This window comes from Microcaecilia unicolor, chromosome 7 (genome assembly GCF_901765095.1).
Source record: "Microcaecilia unicolor chromosome 7, aMicUni1.1, whole genome shotgun sequence".
Taxonomy (NCBI): Eukaryota; Metazoa; Chordata; class Amphibia; order Gymnophiona; family Siphonopidae; genus Microcaecilia; species Microcaecilia unicolor.
In genome coordinates, this window is record NC_044037.1 from 277,409,061 (window position 1) to 277,425,697 (window position 16,637).

Below are 16,637 nucleotides of genomic sequence, written 5' to 3' on the forward strand. Positions count from 1 at the left end.
CTTTATTGAGCGCACATTTATAAAACAGTAAAACAAATTATTCTGACTTCCATTAACTCCTGCTGTAGGTAACATAGCATTTTGTCTGCAAGTGTAATGCACTAGATAAGAGGGTTTAGTATGACATGATTATAGAGATTAGACATTATAATATTGTATTTAAATAGAAGGGGTTTTTTTCTCATACTTGTAACATTAGTTTGCTTAAGCCATCAGGATATGGAAATGAATACTTTAGCTTGACCATTATGTGTCTCTGGTGTTTCTTTTTTATTTGAGGCCTAGCACTGTAGCCTTGATTTCAAGGGACTTTTTTTTTTTCCAAGGAGGTATAATGATAACTGTATGCTCAAAAGCTGTGGTGTTAGAGGAAAACACTAATTGCAAAATGTACAGTAACAATGTAACTTCAAACTAGTTATAGTAAATGAGAGCAACAGTAAAACCTCTCAAGTTTATTGGTTATACCCTAACCCCACCTAAAATAACAAGGGAAAGAAGGGGAGAGGAAACACCCAATAAGGGGGTGGTGGAGGTAGAAGAGGGAAAGCAAAAGAAATGCCTTGCAAAGGAAATAAAATATAACAATGAGAGACCAATTACAACTGATCCTTTAATATTCCCTATATCTTGTCCCATTTATCCAGAGCCTTACAAAGCACAGCGATAAGATACTTCATCTCATATATGTATCGCAATTTGTTTTGCCATTTACACCCTGAAGGTACCCCAGGATCTTTCCAAGATGCCACCAGAACTAGCCTTCCCCGCACATAAGCAGTGGTGGATTAGGGTAGCCCTGGCATAGGTATACCAGGAATGCTCCTATTCAGAGGAAACATACCTGGCTCCCATGGAACTGTGCAAAGAAAAGCTACGAGAATGGTATGGGATTTGCGTTCCAAGACGTATGAAGAGAGACTTGCTGACCTGAACATGTATACCCTGGAGGAAAGGAGGAACAGGGGTGATATGATACAGACGTTCAAATATTTGAAAGGTATTAATCCGCAAACGAATCTTTTCCGGAGATGGGAAGGCGGTAAAACGAGAGGACATGAAATGAGATTGAAGGGGGGCAGACTCAGGAAAGATGTCAGGAAGTATTTTTTCACAGAGAGGGTGGTGGATGCTTGGAATGCCCTCCCGCGGGAGGTGGTGGAGATGAAAACGGTAACGGAATTCAAACATGCGTGGGATGTGCATAAAGGAATCCTGTGCAGAAGGAATGGATCCGCAGTGGTTGGGAGGTGTGGATAGTGGAGGACAGACTTATACGGTCTGTGCCAGAGCCGGTGATGGGAGACGGGACTGGTGGTTGGGAGGCGGGGAATACTGCTGGGCAGACTTATACGGTCTGTGCCCTGAAAAAGACAGGTACAAATCAAGGTAAGGTATACACATATGAGTTTATCTTGGGCAGACTGGATGGACCGTGTAGGTCTTTTTCTGCCGCCATCTACTATGTTACTATGAAGGCCCATGAGTAGACAAAGCTGGAATCGAACAGACTTCCAATAAGTCTTTGCCTTGGGGTCCAAGTGATTAAAAAAAAATTAATCAAGGGCTGGGTCAATGGCTCAGCAGAAAATGCAAAACAGCAGGCAATTCAATAAAGGATGCTGAAAGTTAGGCGTGCGCCCACAATCTGGGTGCTAAGCTAGTATTCTGTAACAGCAAATTTGTGCGACTAATCTGTTATAGAATCCTAGTATAAGTCAGCAAATAGGCACCTACATGTAACGCTTGCCTTATAAGTGTAAATGGGGTGCCTAAATGCAACAGACACCTGCCAGAATTCAATAAAGTGCACACATAATGGGAACATCTATGGTCCAAGGGCCTAGCCAGAGCTAGCATTTTGGGTGGGCCCAGAGTTTAAATGGGTGGGCCTTTGAAAATGTGCCTCCCTTTGTCCTGCATCTCTGTTCCTCTCCTCCAGCCCTGCATCCAGCATTTGCCCCATGGCCTGCCACATTACCCCCTCTCTGAACCTTCCCCTTCCTGCTCTACCTCAGTACCTTCGCTGGTAGCATAAGTGCACATCTGCTGGCTATGCAGGCTTCCCTCTTGTGTCCCATCAGAGTGGAAACAGGAAGTGATGTCAGCAAAGGCAGGATGCAGCAGAGGGAAGACTGTAGGGCCTGCACAGGCAGCAGATGTGCATCGCTGCTGCCGCTGGCAAAGTTGCTGAGGTAGAGTGGAGAGGAGGGTTCAGATGGGGAAGTTGCCTGGTTGCAGGCAGGGGCAAATGCCATATTCAGGGGCAGTGGAGAGGGGAAGACAGGAGCGATGCAGCTACTGCTGAATGGTTTTGGGAGCCAGACAGAGTGGGCCTGAATCAAGCATGGGTGAGCCTATGCCCACCTGTAGCTAAGCCACTGCAATGACCTGCCCGTTCCTCTCAACGTGAACGCCCCCTTTGCAGTTACATGCTAGAACACCTTGCTCTAAGTTATAGATAGTTCCAGAGTGGACTTAGAAGCCCAATTGGCCCCTAACCTTTGGATCATTGTATAAAATAAGGGGGGGGGGGGGGTTAATGCCTTTGTTTAATTCATGTTCCTGGATTCTGTTTCTCAAACCCAATAATGGTTTGAGAATGTAAATCTAGAGTACTGTTTTTCATGGATAATGCAAGGGTTAATTTAATAGTTAGTCTAAATCAGAAAAGGAAAGGCAGAGGGAGTTTGTGTTCCTGCTTCAAGGCCACAGAAATGTAATGTGATGAAGATGACGTAGGTGACAAAGACTATGTTTTGCTTCCTTGCTCAGGACAGAGAAGAACATAGTAGCCTTTCTGCTTAAATTTAAATTCACAGATGTCTTATTTTTTTTTTTTTCTGAAACCCTTATAACGGTGGACTCTTATGACAGAAGTGGAAGAGGGGGAATTGCATTGCCAAAGCGGTAACAGGTGCTTTGTATTCCAGCCCCCTTGTGGCTGGTTTCTAAAACAAAGAGACTTTCACTGACAACAATTTGTTCACATTATATTTCACATTAGCAGGTTGTCTGAGCTTTGGGACAGGATAACTCCTCGATGTCCCCTTGCAGTCATCTCAGCATTGAGCTATTGTCCAGAATTGCTTTGAAAAATAATGTAGCTTGTCCAACAGCTGTTCAACTGTGGGGGTCTAAAATGATGGCTAGGATCTATAACATTTGTCTCATCATTGGGCAAAGAAACCTCTATTTTCAGTTTCTCAGTTTAAAAGTGAATAAAGGTCTGGATTCAGTGGATCCTCAGAGTGTTAAGAGACCTACTCACATCCATTTAAAAAAAAAAACAAAAACCCCCAAAAAGCATCTAGTATCATTTGCACTCCAGGGATCAGTCTCACAGAGTTTGTACATAAGTACATAAGTAGTGCCATACTGGGAAAGACCAAAGGTCCATCTAGCCCAGCATCCTGTCACCGACAGTGGCCAATCCAGGTCAAGGGCACCTGGCACGCTCCCCAAACGTAAAAACATTCCAGACAAGTTATACCTAAAAATGCGGAATTTTTCCAAGTCCATTTAATAGCGGTCTATGGACTTGTCCTTTAGGAATCTATCTAACCACTTTTTAAACTCCGTCAAGCTAACCGCCCGTACCACGTTCTCCGGCAACGAATTCCAGAGTCTAATTACACGGGTGAAGAAAGATTTTCTCCGATTCGTTTTAAATTTACCACACTGTAGCTTCAACTCATGCCCTCTAGTCCTAGTATTTTTGGATAGCGTGAACAGTCGCTTCACATCCACCCGATCCATTCCACTCATTATTTTATACACTTCTATCATATCTCCCCTCAGCCGTCTCTTCTCCAAGCTGAAAAGCCCTAGCCTTTTCAGCCTCTCTTCATAGGAAAGTCGTCCCATCCCCACTATCATTTTCGTCGCCCTTCGCTGTACCTTTTCCAATTCTACTATAATTAACTTTGGCCCAAAGGAAGCTGAGTGCCCACAGTAGGGATTGGGGAGGGGGGTGGAACAGAGGAAGGGAAAGCTGAGAGAGAGTGCCGAGGGAAGGGAAACCTGAGTGTACACCATGGGAATGGAAGGAGGGCAGAGAAAGCTGAGAGTGTACCATGGGGATGGAGGGGGATAGAGAAAGCTAAGAGTGTGCCTATTGGCATGTGGGGGATAAAGCTTGAGGGTGTGTTAGGCAAGAGGGTGAGATAAAGGAACAAAACTGGGGAGGGGAGGAGAAAATGAAAGATGAGGGTGTGTGCCTGATGGAAGGAGAATGATCATCGGGCTGACAGCACCCGAGCGAAGCAATATGAGCTTTAAATGAGCTCTGCTTCTATTCTGCCCCTATGATCAGAGAACAGCACTCATACTGTAGGGGCGGAATAGCGCCTTACTCCTATGCTGGTGTTAGGGTTGAGGCTCTGTTCCCACACACACACCCCGTCAAGCAGCCTGAGATGTCAATGTCAGCCAGAGCTACCACTGTGTCCTGGGGGTCCATTGAACCCCCAGACCCCCCTCCAAAACTGAGGCCCTGTTGATCTAGTGCCCTCAAGTCCCCACAACTTCCCCTGAAATAGTGACACCCCCCACAACTTGAGGACACAGGAGGCAGGAGGTCTAGTGGAAATCCAGCACCTTAACCCCCCCCCCCCAAATGCAAAACAAATCCCTGATGGCCCAAGTGGGCTCCCACCTCTATCCCCACCCGCCCTGGTGGTGTAGCGAACCCCTCCCCCATACCTCCTTGTTGGAGGATAGAGTATCACAATCCCTCCTCTTCAGTGACACCTTCAAAATGGTGGTGCCCAGGCCTGCTCAGTGTACCTGTTGGCCTGTCTTTTATCTGCCTCATACCATTTGCTGAGCTGCACTGACTCTGTTCCCTTGTATCAATGCATGTTTTTTTTTTTTTGTGATTGTGGAAGGCCAATAAAGGCCTCATACCCATTCTATGGTACTATGCTATAGTAGAGCTTGGGCCTATTGAGCTAAGGTAATGCAGCTCATCCTGTTCTTCGCACTTCTCAGGGCAGGGGAGAATGGAGAGTTGCTGGACATGGATGGCGGGCAGGGCAGGGCAGGGGAGAGAGGAGAATTGCTGGATATGGATGGATGGAGGGGGCAGGGGAGAGAGGAAATTTGCTAGATATGGATGGATGGAGGAGAGGAGAATTGCTGGACATGGGTGAATGGGGGCAGGGGAGAGGAATTTTGCTGGATATGGGTGGATGGAGGAGAGGGCAGGGGAAATGGAGAGTTGCTGGACATAGATGGAGGGAGGGCAGGGGAGAGAGGAGAATTGCTGGAGATGGATGGATGGAGGGGGCAGGGGAGAGAGGAGAATTGCTGGACATGGATGGATGGAGGGGGCAGGGGATAGAGGAAATTTGCTGGATATGGGTGGATGGAGGAGAGGGCAGGGAAGAATCGAGAGTTGCTGGACATGGATGGATGAAGGGGAGAGGAGAATTGCTGGACATGGATGGATGAATTGGGGCAGGGGAGAGAGGCATTTTGCTGGATATGGGTGGATGGAGAAGAGGGCAGGGGAGAGAGGAGAATTGCTGGACATGGATGGATGAATTGGGGCAGGGGAGAGGAATTTTGCTGGATATGGGTGGATGGAGGAGAGGGCAGGGGAGAATGGAGAGTTGCTGGACATGGATGGATGGAGGGGAGGGAAGTCAGGAAGGAGATGCATATGGATGGAGGGGAGGGAAGAGAGGAGAAATGCTGGACATGGATGGAGGGAAGGAAAGACAAAGGAAGGAGATGGAGGGGAAGGGAGAGAGGAGAAATGATGGACATGGATGGTGGGGAGAGAAGACAGAGGAAGTAGATGCACATGGATGGAGGGGAGGAGAGTGAGGAGAAATGCTGGGTATGGATGGAGGGGAAACTGCTGAATTTAAGGGCTGGATCAGAACACTTTGAGGGCAGATACTGAAACTCGAGGAAAGATAGGGACAGGGCTACAGATGGTAGACAGGACGCATAAGGACACAGGAGGATGGTGGACATGGTGAGTGAAAAAATATCAAATGGAAAGAAGACACTGCATAAAACAGAAGACACTGGGACCAAAGCGAATAGAACAACTAAATGATCAGACAACAAAGGTAGAAAAAAAGTATTTTATTCAGAATGTATTAATTGGAATATGTCAGCTTTTGGAAATTTGCATCTGTGATATTTTGCATGCAAGTTTCAGTTTTTCTAGTATTGCTGCATGCCGAGTCTAATTTCTTGAGGTAACTTTCCAGTTCAGTATTTTGCCTTCATATTTTTTTATTTCTAGTTCCTTGTGTCATATCTGTTGTCATGTGTTTTTCATGTGTGATATAGGTGCAGTATTCTGTTAGTGTGTAGTATTTGCAGCCATTGTTGTTTTTGCTTTTTTTCATTAGGTTGTGTACTGGTGTTTTAGAGCCCGGTGTAATTACAGTGCTGCCTTTCCACGCATAAGGTTGTAGCAAGTCCTGTCCTCTAGTGCTGTTATGGTTTGGTAAGGTTATGAGTGGGTTTTTGCACAAGTTTGTGTATAGTGTTTTGCAGTGGAGAGATTGTGTGTTGACCTTACTGAGGTGGCACCAAAACATCAGAAGGGGTGTAGAGCCTAAATCATGACACACTACCTCGTGAAGGATCTACATATAGAGCTTAGAGCTTATGCATTTCTAAGGTCTACACTGGCATGATATGGGAAAGGGGGTGGGGAAATACAACTGGAGAGGAAGAGGGAGTTCTGGGTAAGGAGAAAAGAAGGAAGGAAGGAAGGAAGGAAGGGAGAAAGAGCTGGCTTTTTGGGGAATAACCATAATGTATATGTATGAGATATCTCATACATATTCATTATGGTTCTTCCCAATAAAGCCAGCTCTTTCTTCCTTCCTTCCTCCATATTAGCATATTCATTTGTATATATACTAGTAAAAAAGGCCCATTTCTGGGAGAGATGAAACGGGCGCTAGCAAGGTTTTGGTGTGCAGTGACGCTCGTGTCTCCCAGCGTGTGCAGCCTCCCCAGCCATCACCACCCATCGTCAGCAACCCAGCTGTCCCCCAACCCCCAGTTTTGGTATGCAGCGATCCTTGTGGGGGCCCGCATGTGCAGCCTCCCCACCCATCCGCAGGCATCGTCAGCGACCCAGCTGTCCCCCAACCCCTGTGCAGGCATGGGGAGATCGTGTTTCCAGCCCCGGCACCCCATCCGCAAGCATCATCAGCGACTCAGCTGTCCCGTGGTCAGCGACCCACCTGGTCCCGATGCCCCCTCCAGGCACCTGCGCGCTGTGTGATGCGGGTCTCGTCTGAACCATGGCCGCCGAGGGGCAGGGGGAGATCGCGTGTGCTCGTGGACTGTGCTCCGCCCTCGTTGTCATCACGTTCTGACGCGAGGGCAGGGTACAGGACGCCTCACAGTTCCGGTTTTGAGCCATGGGCAAAAAGGATATCTCGGGCGCCTCACACTTCCAGTTTGGAGGCTTCATTTAGAACGTTTGGGTCGCAAATTATGTCTGGAAGGGGCGTGGCTGAGGGTGGGTCTACGAATGACAGTGAGTGAGCTGACAGCCTAGCCTTCACTGTTTCCCTCCCACAGAGTGAGCTTCAGAATGTTTTTCAGGTGAGAATTATTTATATAGATATACAGATAGATAGATATAGATATGTATATATGCAAATAGGGCTCTTCAGCTTGGAGAGAAGGCAGCTGAGGGGAGATATGATAGAGGTCTATACAGTGGTGTGCTGGTAAATGTTTAACAACAGGCTCTCTCCCCGGTCCACCTCTGCGTCCCCCCCCCAAATTGCAAAGCTGGCCATAGCCGGGGAGAGAGCCTTGGGGGGAGGCAATCTAATTCATGTTTAATGTGGGATAAAATGCCATAAATAAGTAAATAAAAATAAACTTTTAATGTTGAGCACCTGATTCTCAAAGTGGACATATTCCAAACACCATAATGAAAATAAAATGATTTTTTCTACCTTTGTTGTCTGGTGACTTTGTTTTTCTGATCATGCTGGCCCAGTATCCGATTCTGCTGCTATCTGTCATCTTAACTCCATTTCCAGGGCTTCCTTTCCATTTATTTCTTTACTTTCCGCCTTTCTTCTTAATTTCTTGCCCTACATCTGTAAGTAAAAGCTGGGTCTTCTGCAGACTTGACTGTCCAGTGGATCCAGCTTCTGCTTATTTTCTTCATCCATGTGCAGTTTTTCTCCTCTCTTCCTTTTCCCTCATCTCATCTCCTTCCTCACTCTTCCCTCCCCTCCATCCATGTCCAGCATTTCTTCTCTCCCCCTTCTCTCTCCTCCATCCATGTCCAGCAACCCTCCTCTCCCCCCCTGTCCTGCCCTCCATCCACCCATGTCCAGCAGCAACCCTCCTCTCCCCTACCCTCCATCCACCCATGTCCAGCAACCCTCTTCTCCCCCCTGCCCTCCCCTCCATCTGCCTTCTTCCAGCCCCCCCCCCCCCCCCCCCGCTCGTCCATCATCTGTCTGCCCTCTGCTCCCCGATAGCCCTCGTTTCCTTCCTGCACCACCGCCCTGCCTTAAAAAATTTTATTTTCCCTCGAGGCATGCCGGCATTGAAGGCAGCAGGCTCAGCTCGGCTCCAGCCTTCCCTTCCCTCGCATCATGGCTCCGCCCTCACGGAAACAGGAAATATGTCAGAAGAGGGCGGAACCATGATGCGAGGGAAGGGAAGGCTGGAGCCGAGCTGAGCCTGCTGCCTTCAATGCCGGCGCGCCTCGAGGGAAAATAACATTTTTAAAGGTAGGGCGGTGGCGCAGGAAGGAAACGAGGGCTATCGGGGAGCTGCAGACCGGAGATGATGGACAACCAGGGGAGCAGGGGAGCAGAGGTGAGTCGGCTCGCACTCGGCTAACAACAGGCTCTCAAGATGCCAATAAATTCAACACCCGGCTCTTGCGAGCTGGTGCGAGCCTGCTCCAGCACACCACTGGGTCTATAAAATAATGAGTGGAGTAGAACGGGTAGACATGAAGTGTCTGTTTATGCTTTCCAAAAATACCAGGACTAGGGGGCATGCGATGAAGCTACAAAGTAGAAAATTTAAAACAAGCCAGCGAAAATATTTCTTCACTCAATGTGTAATTAAACTCTGGAATTCGTTGCCAGAGAATGTGGTAAAGGTGGTTAGCTTAGCAGCTTCCTAAAGGAAATGTCCATAGACCATTATTAAATTGGACTCGGGGATAATCCACTATTTCTGGGATGAGCAGTATAAAGTGTTTTGTATTTTTGTGGGATCTTGCCAGGTATTTGTGACCTGGATTGGCCACTGTTGGAAACAGGATGCTGGGCTTGATTGACCTTTGGTCTGTCCCAGCAGGGCCGTGCCTAGGGTCTCTGGCGCCCCCCTGCAGACTATCAGTTGGCGCCCCCCCCCCCCCCCCCCCCGTGAAATTAATCACGCCCCCCCCCCCCCCCCCCATGAAAATGATCGCTCACCACTTGCCACACTGAAAGGAATTGTCAGCAATATTCTTAGAAACAAATTGCTATACATTGCAAAATAAGATAGCAGATGTAAATTCTCAAAGTGGACATATTCCAAACGCTAAAATGAAAATAAATAATTTTTTCTACCTTTGTTGTCTGGTGACTTTCTTTTTTCAATCATGCTGGTCCAGTATCTGATTCTGCTGCTATCTGTCCTCTTAACTCCATTTCCAGGGCTTCCTTTCCATTTATTTCTTTACTTTTCTCCTTTCTTCTTCATTTCTTGCTCTATATCCATTTCCAGCAATTTCTCCTCTCTCCCTGGGTCCTGCCCTCCCATCCATGTCCATTCTTGTCCCTCTCTGCCCTTCCCTCCTCCATCCATAGCCAGCAATCCTCCTCTCTCCCCTCCCCTCCCCTCCATTTCCAGCAATTTGTCCTCTCCCTGGGCCCCCATGTCCATCCTTGTCCCTCTCTGCCCTTCCCTCCTCCATCCATAGCCAGCAATCCTTGCCTCCTCTATCCCCTCCCCTCCATTTCCAGCAATTTGTCCTCTCCTTGGGCCCTGCCCTCCCATCCATGCCTCTCTGCCCTTCCCTCCGCACCCTGGGGCCTTTAAATCTTTTACTTCCGGTCGCAGCAGCGTCAGTGAAAGCGGCGCGCTGCCGACGTCTCCCTTCCCTTTGCGCTCTTGGTTCCCTCAGTGTCCGCCTTCTTCTGACGTCAGAAGAAGGCAGGACACTGAGGGAACCAACGAGTGCAAGGCAAGGGAGACGTCGGCAGCAGTGGCGTAGCTAGGGTAGTTGACACCCGGGGCCGGTCATTGTTTAACACCCCCCCCCCCAAATCCAGTACTAGGCATACCGAGAATACAAAACACTCACGACCTATAGAGCAATTTTACCATACCATAAGCAGTCGTTTCTACGAGTCACACAAGGGAAAGGAAAGCATCTTAAACACTAGTGAGCACTAGAACATCAATTCACCTATTGTAAAACGAAACAGACAGATTAGTACAGATCGTCGATCCTGCACAGTCAATGCCAACCGAAAGCCATGTCTTTTTCACAAATAGATACACCCTAATCCACTATAGAATAAGTAATCATAAACTTTCTATTTAGACAAAAATTAAACTGAACCCCCGATGCCAGACTCTGTATACAATGCAACACCACAGAAACAGAAACTGTCCCCTAGTACTGTGCAAAATATAAAGACAGCAGATGTAAATTTGAAAAAACTAACAAATACCAATCACCACTTTACAAATTAACAAATAGAAATAAAACAAACACAGAAAATAAAATAATACCATTTTATTGGACTAATACATTTAGCTTCCAGAGGCCAAAATCTCCTTCCTCAGGTCAATACAGTATAGTGCTGTTACAGTATCCTATCCTGATCTGAGGAAGGGGGTTTTGTTCTCTGAAAGTTAAGTCAAAATGTATTAAAATTAGTCCAATAAAAAGATTACCTTATTTACATGTTCTATTTATAAACATTTATTAACACAGCTAAAATACTATATCCTAAAGCAAAATAATAAAAATATATATATACAGTTTGTTGTCTTTGGTTTCTGCTTTCCTCATCTTCTTTTCACCGTCTTCCTTCCATCCAGCATCTGTCTTCGCTCTCTCTCTGCTCTCCAGTGTCTGCCCTCTCTAATGTCCCTTCCATCCACATCTGCCCTCTATTTCTGCTCCTTCCATCCACCATCTGCCCCAGTCTGCCATCTCTCTCTCCCCCTTCCATCCACCATCTGCCCTCTCTCTCTCCTTTCCCTCTAGCATTTGCCCTCTATCTCTGCCCCCTTCCATCCACTTTCTGCTCTTTCACTCCCTTCTATCCACTGTCTGCCCTTTCTCTCTGCTCCTTCGATTCACCATTTGCCCTCTCTCTTTCCCCCTCCCATCCATTCAGGGTCTGCCCTCCCTCTCACTCCCCATTCCATCCAGGATCTATCCCCCCTCTCTCACTGCCCCCTCTTTTCGGCTCCCAGTTCCCACCTGCGGCTGCCCCTAGTTCCAGATCCATTGATTCTCCCATCCACCCCTGCCCCAGGCATGACCCCATTCTCCCTCCTGCTCACTTTTCAGACCCCAGTTCCAGCTCCATGCCCCTTCTCCCATCTGTCTCCCACCCAGTCCCTTCTGCCCATCCGAGTCCCCCTCACCCCATCTGTCTCCCACCCAGTCCCTTCTGCTATCCAAGTGCCCCCACCCTCACCCCATCATCTGTCTCCCACCCAGTCCCTTCTGCCCATCCGAGTCCCCCTCACCCCATCTGTCTCCCACCCAGTCCCTTCTGCTATCCAAGTGCCCCGCACCCTCACCCCATCATCTGTCTCCCACCCAGTCCCTTCTGCCCATCCGAGTCCCCCTCACCCCATCTGTCTCCCACCTAGTCCCTTCTGCTATCCAAGTGCCCCCCACCCTCACCCCATCTGTCTCCCACCCAGTCCCTTCTGCCCATCCGAGTCCCCCTCACCCCATCTGGCTCCCACCCAGTCCCTTCTGCTATCCAAGTGCCCCCCACCCTCACCCCATCTGTCTCCCACCCAGTCCCTTCTGCCCATCTGAGTCCCCCTCACCCCATCTGTCTCCCACCCAGTCCCTTCTGCTATCCAATTGCCCCCCACCCTCACCCCATCTGTCTCCCACCCAGTCCCTTCTGCTATCCGAGTCCCCCTCACCCCATCTGTCTCCCACCCAGTCCCTTCTGCCCATCCGAGTCCCCCTCACCCCATCTGGCTCCCACCCAGTCCCTTCTGCTATCCAAGTGCCCCCCACCCTCACCCCATCTGTCTCCCACCCAGTCCCTTCTGCCCATCTGAGTCCCCCTCACCCCATCTGTCTCCCACCCAGTCCCTTCTGCTATCCAATTGCCCCCCACCCTCACCCCATCTGTCTCCCACCCAGTCCCTTCTGCTATCCGAGTCCCCCTCACCCCATCTGGCTCCCACCCAGTCCCTTCTGCTATCCAAGTGCCCCCCACCCTCACCCATCTGTCTCCCACCCAGTCCCTTCTGCCCATCCGAGTCCCCCTCACCCCATCTGGCTCCCACCCAGTCCCTTCTGCTATCGGAGTCCTCCCCCACCTTCACGGTCACCCCATCTGTCCCCCACCCTCACCCTGCCTCGTCTTCTCCCTGCCACCCGTTTTTAAAAGAAATTGCCGACGCGATAGCGAGCGCAGCACCTCGTGTGGAAGTAAAGGAAGCGGATCCGATCATCTCATTGGGCCTTCCTTCACTGTCCCGCCCTAGAGGAAATAGGAAGTTGCGTCAGAGGAGGGCGGGACAGTGAGGGAAGGCCCAATGAGATGATCGGATCCGCTTCCTTTACTTCCACACGAGGTGCTGCGCTCGCTATCGCGTCGGCAAATAAATTTAAAGGGCTGGTGCGGGGGGGGGGGGGTGCCAGGATGAAGACAGCGGGAGCGGCGGCACCCCCCTTTCTGGTGACACCCGGGGCGACCAAAAGATTTAAAGGCCTCGGCGGGGCGAGGGTAAGCTCCGCGGCGGCGCCCTCCAGAGGTGGGCGCCCCCCTGCGGCGCTTACCTCGCTTACCGCATCGGCACGGCCCTGTGTCCCAGTGTGGTAATACTTATGTACTTATGTAAGCTATATCAGCACACATTAAAAAAAAACAAAACCAAAATTAACACTTGGTATAAAATACTGTCAGTGATGCAGTAACTCTGTCTGATTTTGTGATAACATTGATTTGGATCTTCCCTTCAGAGGTAGAATTATTATCCTCGCTTGAAGTTTCTGGAATTTTGCTTACACAGTGACATCAAATCGGCACTAATCAGTTTCTACAGAGCACAGACATTTTGGTGATTCTATGTACAGTGGGGTGGAAAGTAGGTGTAGTCTATAAAGGGCACAGCTATTTAGTCACATTACATCACACCATACAGCTATGCACTGTGTGATTCTGTAAAGGCCACATAGCCTTTACAGAATCAGGCTTAGCGCACTTCTTATTCGGTACCGATTTTTGTAGCCACCACATATAGAATCTAGCCCTTTATGTATCATTTAATTTTCACCTCACTTGGTTTAGAAAGATTAGCGTCCTCCCCAGATTCTTATAATGCGGGATATTGTTCCAGTTTAAGGACAGAGGTGTGGTAGCCGTGTTAGTCCACTCAAGGTTATCAATAGAAATCAAACAAAATAAAACATGGAAAAGAAAATAAGATGATACCTTTTTTATTGGACATAACTTAATACATTTCTTGATTAGCTTTCGAAGGTTGCCCTTCTTCCTCAGATCGGAAATAAGCAAATGTGCTAGCTGACAGTGTATATAAGTGAAAACATTCAAGCATTACTATGACAGTAAAATAGATACTATTGGAGATTCTACATGGAATGTTGCTACTATTGGAGATTCTACATGGAATGTTGCTATCCACTAGCAACATTCCAGGTAGAAGGCTGCGCAGGCTTCTGTTTCTGTGAGTCTGACGTCCTGCACGCACGTGCAGGACGTCAGACTCACAGAAGCAGAAGCCTGCGCGGCCATGTTGGTGATCCGCAAGGGCCGACTTCTACATGGAATGTTGCTAGTGGAATAGCAACATTCCATGTAGAATCTATAGAAATCAAACAAAATAAAACATGGAAAGAAAATAAGATGATACCTTTTTTATTGGACATAACTTAATACATTTCTTGATTAGCTTTCGAAGGTTGCCCTTCTTCCTCAGATCGGAAATAAGCAAATGTGCTGGCTGACAGTGTATATAAGTGAAAACATTCAAGCATTACTATGACAGTAAAATAGATACCATTGGAGATTCTACATGGAATGTTGCTACTATTGGAGATTCTACATGGAATGTTGCTATTCCACTAGCAACATTCCAGGTAGAAGGCTGCGCAGGCTTCTGTTTCTGTGAGTCTGACGTCCTGCACGCACGTGCAGGACGTCAGACTCACAGAAGCAGAAGCCTGCGCGGCCATGTTGGTGATCCGCAAGGGCCGACTTCTACATGGAATGTTGCTAGTGGAATAGCAACATTCCATGTAGAATCTATAGAAATCAAACAAAATAAAACATGGAAAAGAAAATAAGATGATACCTTTTTTATTGGACATAACTTAATACATTTCTTGATTAGCTTTCGAAGGTTGCCCTTCTTCGTCAGATCGGAAATAAGCAAATCTGCTAGCTGACAGTGTATATAAGTGAAAACATTCAAGCATTACTATGACAGTCTGACAGGGTGGACTGAACAAGGACTTAACAAGGATCTAGGGTTCTTAGCCCATTATAAACCATAAAGCTGTATGTCTCTGTTGATCACCCCACCCCTCACCTATCCACACCCATCCTGTTAGAATATCAATGATATGCTTTGATGTCCCCATGCATACCTCCGACCCACCCCCATCCTCCCACCCTGTCAGATTGTCATAGTAATGCTTGAATGTTTTCACTTATATACACTGTCAGCTAGCACATTTGCTTATTTCCGATCTGACGAAGAAGGGCAACCTTCGAAAGCTAATCAAGAAATGTATTAAGTTATGTCCAATAAAAAAAGGTATCATCTTATTTTCTTTTCCATGTTTTATTTAGTTTAAGGACAGAAATTTGGCATCCACCGAGTGTGATTATGTTCCTTTATGAATATGAACTGGTTTTTGCTTTCCTGCAGAAATGTGCAAGCCTGGAAAGAAAGCCTGTTTACGTTCACTTGAATACACGATTAGATAACCGTTATTTCCACTAAAAAAGTACTTTGTAAATCCTGGGGGTTATATCTTATTGTCTGCTGCCAGGAGCAAGGAACTTAACTTCCTTTTCTCCTTTAGTTCTGCAGCTTTACTGGAGGCCACTTTAAACCTCCGCGACTTGCAGGCAGCGTCCGGTCCTGTTGAGCTGTGGTGGTAGCAGCCGCCGCCGCCGCACTACATTTCCCAGCATTCTTGGATCTTGGGTGGGTTGGTTGCAAGAATAGGCGGGCAGCAGGTGAGTGCTAGGCTAGCTCATGTTTTCTCTCTCCTTTTGCTACAGGAGCTGTCAGGTGCGGTGCACATTTTCTGTCGTTTTGCACTGAAGGTTGGGAGCTGTCGTCCGGGAGGACCAGCCAGAAGCAGCATGGGGTGGGGCTGCTGCTGTCACCGGACAGTAGCGCGCCATGTTGGTGCTTTCATACCGGCGATCTACAGTATCTGCTTCAGGTCCGGCGAGGCTCAGGTAGCAAGAGACGCTTTCGTGAATCCCTAACTGGTCTGCCCCTGCGTTAACTGCTACATTCGGTTGTATTCTTCTTCCTTGAGCTTGTTTCTAGGTTAGGTGTGTTTTGCTCTTTTCCGAGAAGGGTAAGATTATAGCGCGCAGGGTTAGTTGGAAAGCTGGTAGAGTGCTTCAATCGGCGTCAGGCACTAGCTTGTTTTCCAACTTGCTACAGGGAAAGTAGCTCTTTCTGCACAAGTCCTCCCAGTTGATTTCCTTTTTTCTTAAAATCAAGGTGCGCTTTTGAGCTAGGTACTGCAGGTTACTGCTTCATCGTGCTTTCTGTCCCGTTATCTTACGGAGTTTCCTGGTTAGTGTGGTGTGGCTGGGGAAAGTGGTTTATAGGTAACCAAGGAGAACTTCAGGGGTGGACTGACAGTGATCTGCCCCCCCCCCCCGGGCAGTAAGGGTGATCTATGCCCCCCCCAGGCTGCTGTGCTGCTGCCCCACCCCCTCCCCCACACCGCAGTCCCCCCCTCCCACCGCATCCGCCACACCCTCTCACACACTACAATCCCCCAAGTCTCAGTGTGCCCTTCCTGGACCTACCTTGAAGGGCCCCGGTGGTCCAGTGGCTTTTCGGGGACAGAAAGAGCCATAATCTTTCCTGCCCACTATCTGCTATTCTGTCTGGCGCTGCTGTGTTTTCAAAATGGATTCAGAGACTTCCTGTGATAGTCTTGCTGGTCTTGACAGTCTCGCAAGACTGCCACAGGAGTCTCGGCAGCCATTTTTAAAACATGGTGGTGCAGGGCAGAATAGTGGCAGGACCAGGGAGGGGCGGCAGTGGTGGCGGGCAACCAGGCAGAACCTCTGGGCGCTCGGGCACTGCCCAGCTCCCTGAATGGTCAGTCCACTCCTGCTCCATATATATTTATAGAAGAGTGATTAAGATTGTGTTAATGCTCAAGTGGTCAGTTTAGACTAGCCAGAATGAAT